This window comes from Arachis ipaensis, chromosome B5 (genome assembly GCF_059453495.1).
Source record: "Arachis ipaensis isolate K30076 ecotype BB chromosome B5, ASM5945349v1, whole genome shotgun sequence".
NCBI lineage: Eukaryota > Viridiplantae > Streptophyta > Magnoliopsida > Fabales > Fabaceae > Arachis > Arachis ipaensis.
Window position 1 is genome coordinate 126,301,163 of NC_142440.1, and position 9,541 is coordinate 126,310,703.

Sequence of the window (9,541 nt, forward strand, 5' to 3'; positions counted from 1 at the left end):
GGCTATTAGCTTTTTGCTTCTGAACAGTTTTGGCATCTCACTTTATCCTTTGAAGTTCAGAATGATTGGCATCTATAGGAACTCAGAATTCAGATAGTGTTATTGATTCTCCTAGTTCAGTATGTTGATTCTTGAACACAGTTACTTTATGAGTCTTGGCCGTGACCCTAAGCATTTTGTCTTCCAGTATTACCACCGGATACATAAATGCCACAGACACATAACTGGGTGAACCTTCTCAGATTGTGACTCAGCTTTGCTAGAGTCTCCAATTAGAGGTGTCCAGAGCTCTTAAGCACACTCTTTTTTCTTTGGACCACGACTTTAACCACTCAGTCTCAAGCTTTACACTTGACACCTTCACGCCACAAGCACATGGTTAGGGACAGCTTGGTTCAGCCGCTTAGGCCAGGATTTTCTACCCTTGCCTTTTGGTTTAAAGGGCTATTGGCTTTTTCTGCTTGCTTTTTCTCTTTTTTTTTCTTTTTTTTCGCATAATTTTTTTTCTATTCACTGCTTTTTATTGCTTCAAGAATCAATTTTATGATTTTTCAGATTATCAATAACATTTCTCCTTTTTCATTATTCTTTCAAGAGCCAACAATTTTAACATTCATAAACAACAAATTCAAAAGTATGCACTGTTCTAGCATTCATTCAGAAAACAAAAAGTATTGCCACCACATCAAAATAATTAAACTATTTTAAAATTCGAAATTCATGTACTTTTCTTTCTTTTTCAGAAAACATTTTTTTTTCATTTAAGAGAGGTGAAGGATTCATAGGACATTCATAACTTTAAAGCATAGGCACTAGACTATAATGATCATGTAATGAAAATGCAAACATCGATAGGACATAAAGCATAAAAAAAAAAACAGAAAGATAAGAACAAGGGAATCAAAGAACGGGTCCACCTTAGTGATGGCGGCTAGTTCTTCCTCTTGAAGATCCAATGGAATGCTTGAGCTCCTCTATGTCTCTTCCTTGCCTTTGTTGCTCTTCCCTCATGGCTATTTGATCCTCTCTAATTTCATGGAGAATAATGGAGTGCTCTTGGTGCTCCATCCTTAGTTGTCCCATGTTGGAACTTAATTCTCCTAGGGAGGTGTTGATTTGCTCCCAATAGTTTGGTAGAGGAAAATGCATCCCTTGAGGCATCTCTGGGATTTCATGATAAGGGACTTCCTCATCATGCTCTTGTTGAGGTTCGTAAGTGGGCTCTCTCATTTGCTCCATCCTCTTTTTAGTGATGGGCTTGTCCTCTTCAATGAGGATGTCTTCTTCTATGACAACTCCAGCTAAATTGCATAGGTGACAGATGAGATGAGGGAAGGCTAATCTTGCCAAAGTGGAGGTTTTGTCAGCCACTTTGTAGAGTTCTAGGGATATGATCTCATGAACTTCTACTTCCTCTCCATTCATGATACTATGGATCATGATAGCCCGGTCTATTATAACTTTAGACCGGTTGCTAGTAGGAATTATAGAGCATTAGATAAACTCCAACCATCCCCTAGCCACGGGTTTGAGGTCAAGCCTTCTCAATTGAACCGGCTTACCTTTGGAGTCTCTTTTCCACTGAGCTCCTTCCACACATATGTCCATGAGGATTTGGTCCAACCTTTGATCAAAGTTAACCCTTCTAGTGTAGGGGCATGCATCTCCTTGCATCATTGGCAAGTTGAATGCCAACCTTACATTTTTCGGACTGAAATCTAAGTATTTCCCCCGAACCATTGTAAGCCAATTCTTTGGGTTTGGGTTCACACTTTGATCATGGTTTTTGGTGACCCATGCATTAGCATAGAACTCTTGAACCATTAAGATTCTGACTTGTTGAATGGGGTTGGTGAGAACTTCCCAACCTCTTTTTCAAATCTCATGTCGGATCTCCGGATACTCATTCCTTTTGAGCATGAAAGGGACCTCAGGGATCACTTTCTTCTTGGCCACAACTTCATAGAAGTGGTCTTGATGGACCTTTGAGATGAATTTCTCCATCTCCCATGACTCATAGGTGGAAGCTTTTGCCTTCCCTTTCCTCTTTCTAGAGGTTTCTCCAGCCTTAGGTGCAATAAATGGTTATGGAAAAACAAAAAACAACGCTTTTACCGCACCAAACTTCGAAGGTTTGCTCTTCCTCAAGCAAAAGAAGAAAGAAGGAAGGAGAAGAAGAAGAAAATGGATGAGATGGAGAGGTGTGATTGGTTCAGCCAAGGGGGGAAGGAGTGTTTATGATGTGTGGAAATGAAGGAGGGGTGAGGGGTTTATATAGGAGTGGAGGGAGGGGTAGGGTTCGTGTATTAGGGGTTGGGTGTGGGAGGGGAAGGATTTGAATTTGAATTGTGAGGTGGGAATTATGGGGAAGAGTAGTGGAAGGGAAATGGAGGTGATTGGTGAGGGGTATTTGGGGAAGGGTGTTATGGGTAGGTATGAAAAAGAGAGAGAGAGTTGAGGTAGGTGGGAATCCTGTGGGGTCCACAGATCCTGAGGTGTCAAGGATTTCTCATCCCTGCACCATTTTGGCGTGTAAACGCCCCTTGGAGTGTCAATCCTGGCGTTAAATGCCAGGTTGCTGCCCATTTCTGGCGTTTAACGCCAGCTTTCCCTTTCTGGCATTAAACGCCAACTTTTCTCCCTTTTCTGGCGTTAAACGCCAACTTGGTGCCCTTTTCTGGCGTTAAATGCCAGTCTGGTGCCCTTTTCTGGCATTTAAACGCCCAAAATGGTGCCAAACTGGGCGTTTAACGTCCATTCTGCTACCCTTACTGGCGTTTAAACGCCAGTAAGCTCATCCTCCAGGGTGTGCTGTTTTCAATGCTGTTTTTTATTTTAGCTTTTGTTTTTGTGACTCCACATGATCATCATCCTAAAGAAAACATAAAATAACAATAGAAATTGAACATAGATAAGTAAAATTGGGTTGCCTCCCAACAAGCGCTTCTTTAATGTCAATAGCTTGACAGTGGGCTCTCATGGAACCTCACAGATACTCAGAGCATGATGATGGCCTCCCAACACCGAACTTAGAGTTTGAATGTGGGGGCTCTGTTTGACTCTGCATTGAGAGAAGCTTGTCATGCTTCTTCTCCATGTGTACAGAAGGAGATTCTTTAGCTTTAAACACAAGGTAGTCCTCATTCACTTGAAGGACCAACTCTCCTCTGTCAACATCAATCACAGCTTTTGCTGTGGCTAGGAAGGGTCTGCCAAGGATGATGGATTCATCCTTATTCTTCCCAGTGTCCAGGATTATGAAGTCAGTAGGGATGTAAAGGCCTTCAACTTTTACCAAGACATCCTCTACAAGTCTATAAGCCTGTTTCCTTGAATTGTCTGCCATCTCTAGTGAGATTCTTGCAGCTTGTACCTCAAAGATCCCTAGTTTCTCCATTACAGAGAGGGGCATGAGGTTTATACTTGACCCTAGATCACACAGAGCCTTGTCAAAGGTCATGGTACCTATGGTACAGGGTATTAAGAATTTTCCAGGATCTGGTTTCTTCTGAGGTAATGTCTGCCTAATCAAGTCATTCAGTTCATTGGTGAGCAAGGGGGGTTCATCCTCCTGAGTCTCATTACCAAATAACTTGGCATTCAGCTTCATGATTGCTCCCAGGTACTTAGCAACTTGCTCTTCAGTGATATCTTCATCCTCTTCAGAGGAAGAATACTCATCAGAGCTCATGAATGGCAAAAGTAGGTTCAATGGAATCTCTATGGTCTCCGTATGAGTCTCAGATTCCCTTGGTTCCTCAAAGGGGAACTTCTTTTCGTTCAGAGGACATCCCATGAGGTTTTTCTTACTGGGAATCACGTCCTCCTTACTCTCTCCAGGTTTGGCCATGTTAGTCATGGTTATGGCCTTGCATTCTCTCTTGGGATTTTCTTCTGTATTGCTTGGGAGAGTGCTAGGAGGAGTTTCAGTAATTCTCTTACTCAGCTGACCCACTTGTGCCTCCAAATTTCTAATGGAGGATCTTGTTTCATTCATGAAACTTAGTGTGGTCTCAGATAGATCAGAGACTATGGTAGCTAGGCCAGAACGACTCTGCTTAAAGTTCTCTGTTTGTTGCTGAGAAGATGATGAAAAAGGTTTGCTATTGCTAAACCTATTTCTTCCACCATTATTATTATTGAAGCCTTGATTAGGCTTCTGTTGATCCTTCCATGAGAGATTAGGATGATTCCTCCATGAAGGATCGTAGGTGTCTCCATAGGATTCTCCCATGTAATTCACCTCTTCCATTCCAGGATTTTTATGATCATAAGCTTCTTCTTCAGAGGAAGCCTCCTTAGTACTGCCTGATGCGGCTTGCATTCCAGACAGACTCTGAGAAATCATATTGACTTGCTGAGTCAATATTTTTTTCTGAGCCAATATGACATTCAGAATATCAATCTCAAGAACTCCTTTCTTCTGAGTTGTCCCATTGTTCACAGGATTTCTTTCAGAAGTGTACATGAACTGGTTATTTGCAACAATTTCAATGAGTTCATGGGCTTCTTCAGGCGTCTTCTTCAGATGAAGAGATCCTCCAGCAGAGTTGTCCAATGACATCTTGGACAGTTCAGACAGACCATCATAGAATATGCATATGATGCTCCATTCTGAAAGCATGCCAGAAGGACACCTTCTGATCAACTGCTTGTATCTTTCCCAAGCTTCATAGAGGGATTCGCCTTCCTTCTGTCTGAAGGTCTGGACTTCCACTCTAAGCTTACTCAATTTTTGAGGTGGAAAGAACTTTGCCAAGAAGGCATTGACCAGCTTTTCCCAAGAGTTCAGGCTTTCTTTAGGTTGTGAGTCCAACCATGTCCTAGCTCTGTCTCTTACAGCAAAGAAAAAAAGCATAAGTCTGTAGACCTCGGGATTAACCCCATTGGTCTTAACAGTGTCACAGATTTGCAAGAATTCAGCTAAAAACTGATGAGGATCTTCCAATGGAAGTCCATGAAACTTGCAATTCTGCTGCATTAGAGAAACTAATTGAGGCTTAAGGTCAAAGTTGTTTGCTCCAATTGCAGGAATTGAGATGCTCCTTCCACAGAAGTCAGAAGAGGGTGCAATAAATTCACCAAGCATCTTCCTTGCATTGTGGGCATTGTTGTTATTTTCGGCTGCCATGTCTTCTTCTTTTTCAAAAATTTCTGTTAGGTCCTCTCCAGAGAGTTGTGCTTTAACTTCTCTTAGCTTCCTCTTCAAGGTCCTTTCAGGTTCCGGATCAGCTTCAACAAGAATGTTCTTATCCTTGCTCCTGCTCATATGAAAAAGAAGAGAACAGAAAAGAATAGGAATCCTCTATGTCACAGTATAGAGATTCCTTGAGGTGTCAGAGGAAAACAGGAATAAAGGGATGAGGTAGGTAGATAAGAATTCGAACATATGAAGAAGGAGAGAGAGTCTGAATTGCTAATTGAGGAGGAGTGTTAGTCTTTAAATAGAAAGAGGTGAGAAGGGGGAAAAATTTTCGAAAACAAATTTTTAAATAAAACTAAAAATTTTAAAATAATTAAAAAGAATTTTGAAAAAGTGGTTGATGGTTTTTCAAAAATTAAAAGTGAGAAAGTGGTTAGGTGATTTTGAAGAAAATTTTTGAAATCAGTAATAAAAAAGATATGATTGAAAATTATTTTGAAAAAGATGTAGTTGAGAAGATATGATTGAAAAACAATTTAAAAATATTTGATTTTTTTTTGAAAATTAAAGTTGATTACTTGACTAATAAGAAACTAAAAGATATGATTTTAGAATTTAAAGATTGAACCTTTCTTAATAGGCAAGTAACAACTTGAAATTTTTGAATCAAAACATTAATTGTTAGCATTAATTTCGAAAATTATGAAATAAAAATAAGAAAAAGATTTTGAAAATCAAATTTTAAAATTTTCGAAAATATTAAGAAGGAAATTGAAAAAGATATGATTTGAAAAAGATTTGATTTTGAAAAAGTATGAAGATTTGAAAAAGATTTGAATTAAAAAATAACTTACCTCCCTTGTGTTGTCCTGGGGTTAAACGCCCAGAATGGTATCCATTCTGACGTTTAACGCCCAAAATACTACCCTTTTGGGCGTTTAACACCCAGCCAGGTACCCTGGCCGGCGTTTAAATGCCAGTTTTCCTTCTTCACTAGGTGTTTTGAACGCCCAGCTTTTTCTCTGTAATTTCTCTGCTGTATGTTCTGAATCTTCAATTCTCTGTATTATTGACTTGAAAAGACATAATTTTGAAATTTTTTTTTGAATTTTTAATGATGAAAGAGAGCAACAACAAAATGAAACTAATCATGAATAACTAAGATCAAATAAACAATGCATGCAAGAACACGTTGAATGTCAATATGAACATCAACACATATTTTTAAGAAAAGAATGACATGCAAGACACCAAACTTAGAAATTTTCATTCTATAGAGACTAATAATTCAAAAATGCATATGAGAAACAAGAAAAGACACCAAACAAGAGAATTCAAAGATCAGACCAGAGAAAATCATCAAGAATAACTTGAAGATCAATGAAGAACATAATGCATATATTTTAGAAAAATGCAAGAAAATTACAAATATACAAGACACCAAACTTAAAATGTGACACTAGACTCAAACAAGAAACACAAATTATTTTTTATTTTCATGGTTTTATTAATTTTTTTTTGTATTTTTCGAAAATTGTTTTGAAAAAGAAAATAAAGAAATTCAAAATTTTTTTATACGAATTCCAGGAATCATGCAATGTTAGTCTAAAGCTTCAGTCTAAAAAGATTAGACATGGCTAGCCAAGCTTCAGCAGGACATTACATACAACAGCCAAATTGATGGGAATCAACCAGCTCCTGTGATGATAAAAGCATCATCTGAAACTCTAGAATTCATTCTTAAAAATTCTGAAGAACATAGAATATTTTTTTTTGAAATTTATTTTTTCAAAAATTAAAACAAAAAGCTTTAAACATAAAAATAAAAATATTCAATCTGAGCAACAAGATGAACCGTCAGTTGTTCAAACTCAAACAATCCCCGGCAACGGCGCCAAAAACTTGGTGCACGAAATTGTGATCTCAATGGCGCCAACAACTTGGTACGCACAATTGTAATCTCAACTCTTTTTCACAACTTCGCACAACTAACCAGCAAGTGCACTGGGTCGTCCAAGTAATACCTTACGTGAGTAAGGGTCGATCCCACGGAGATTGTTGGCTTGAAGTAAGCTATGGTCATCCTCGTAAATCTCAGTCAGGCGGATTCAAATGGTTATGAGGTTTTGATAATTAAAAATATAAATAAAATATAAAATAAAATAGAGTTACCTATGTAATTCATTGGTGGGAATTTCAGATAAGCGTCTGGAGATGCTTTGTTGCTTCAGAACCTCTGCTTTCCTATTGCCTTCTTCCAACCATGCGTTACTTCATTCCATGGCAAGCTGTATGATCCTCTCAGATGAAAACAAATCCATATGCGCTGTCACCGCACGGCTAACCATCTGTTGTTTCCTGCTAGCGTCGGAATAGGACCATTGTCCTTTTGCGCACTGTCACTTGCGCCCCACATTCGCAGGTTTGAAGCTCGTCACAGTCATCCCTTCTCAGATCCTACTCGGAATACCACAGACAAGGTTTAGACTTTCTGGATCCCAGGAATGCTGCCAATGGTTCTCACCTATACCACAAAGACTCTGATCTCACGAAATGGAAGGCTCTGTTGTCAGGAGAGGCAACCATGTGTCGTGAACCAGGAGGCTAAGAGATACACACTCAAGCTATTGCAGATAGAACGGAGGTGTTTGTCAGGCACGCGTTCATAAGTGAGAATAATAATGAGTGTCACGGGTCATCACATTCATTAGGTTGAAGTATGAGAGTATATCTTAGAGAAGAAGTAGGCGTGAATTGAATAGAAAAACAGTAGTACTTGCATTAATTCATGAAGAACAGCAGAGCTCCACACCTTAATCTATGGGGTGTAGAAACTCCACCGTTGAAAATACATAAGAACAAAGTATAGGCATGGCCGTGAGGCCAGCCTCTAAACGTGAACATACAAGTTCAAAAGATGATCAAAGATTAAAGATGATCCAAGATTAAAATACAATAGTAAAAGGTCCTATTTATAATGAACTAGTAGCCTAGGGTTTACAGAAATAAGTAAATTATGCAGAAATCTACTTCTGGGGCCCACTTGGTGTGTGATTAGGCTGAGCTTTGAAGCTTTTTTGTGTATAGGCTGTTCCTGGAGTTAAATGCCAGCTTTGGTGCCAGTTTGGGCGTTTAACTCCAATTCTGGTGCCAGTTTGGGCGTTTTAGGCCAGAAATTTTAGGCTGACTTTGAACGCCAGTTTGGGCCATCAAATCTCGGGCAAAGTATAAACTATTATATATTACTGGAAAGCCCAGGATGTCTACTTTCCAAAGCAATTAAGAGCGCCCTAATTGAGCTTCTGTAGCTGCAGAAAATCTACTTCGAGTGCAGGGAGGTCAGAATCCAACAGCATCTGCAGTCTTTTTTCAGCCTCTGAATCAGATTTTTGCTCAGGTCCCTCAATTTCAGCCAGAAAATACCTAAAATCATAGAAAAACACACAAACTCATAGTAAAGTCCAGAAATGTGATTTTTATTTAAAAACTAATAATTATATACTAAAAACTAACTAAATCATACTAAAAACTACCTAAAAACAATGCTAAAAAGCGTATAAATTATCCACTCATCAATGTGATACAAAAGTGGAAATTATGGGGTAGCTAGGCATGAATTTAGAGTTACATAGAGTGTGTGTGTGTGTGTGTGTGTGTGTGTGTGTGTGTGTGTGTGTGTGTGTGTGTGTGTGTGTGTGTGTTAGGTGAGAGCTTAGGTTAGTCAAAGATTCATATTATAGCTCACTTGGCCATACATATATCATCACCTGTACCTTAGCCCCATTACAACCTTGAAAAGACCTCATGATGTTTGCATTGGTATACTAAATATTTGTTGATTGGTTAGATAAAGAACAAAGTCTTAGAAAGCATGACTAGAGAAGAGTAGAGTGATTAACCCTAGACACTTGAGCGATTAGAGTCCATATACACTACCAGTGAGGGTTCAATGCTTGATTCTATGTTCCCTGCTTTCATGAGCTATCTTCTTACAAGTTTACTTGTCTTTTATTGTGTGATTTGAATTAGTGGAATCTGATTTATGTTTGTCTTGAAGAGCTTATTTACTTTTAACTAAGTGGACAGAATCATCTTAGCATATAGTTGCATTCATAGGTTGTATCTCATGAGTCTTACTTTCCCCATTCATTCTTTCTGTCTCCTTGAGCTTAGCATGAGGACATGCTAATGTTTAAGTGTGGGGAGATTAATAGACCACTATTTTATGGTTTATCTTGTGCTTAATTGAGTGGTTTTATCAAGTCTTTGCACACTTATTCATACAATTTGCATGATATTACAATTCCTTCCTAGTTTTGTTCTGTAATTGAAAACTTGCTTCCTGAACCTTTAAATTATATATTTTTTTAATCCCTCTTTATACCATTCGATGCTGTG

The 9,541-nt window shown here is 38.6% G+C and overlaps 1 non-coding gene across 1 annotated transcript; it reads left to right on the forward strand.

The window, feature by feature from the left end:
- The first annotated feature begins 4,622 nt into the window (after positions 1-4,622).
- On the forward strand, positions 4,623-4,726 carry LOC148565703 (small nucleolar RNA R71). The gene has a single exon (XR_015885040.1). It is a non-coding gene; the product is annotated as a small nucleolar RNA R71 (small nucleolar RNA).
- Positions 4,727-9,541: the final 4,815 nt, after the last annotated feature.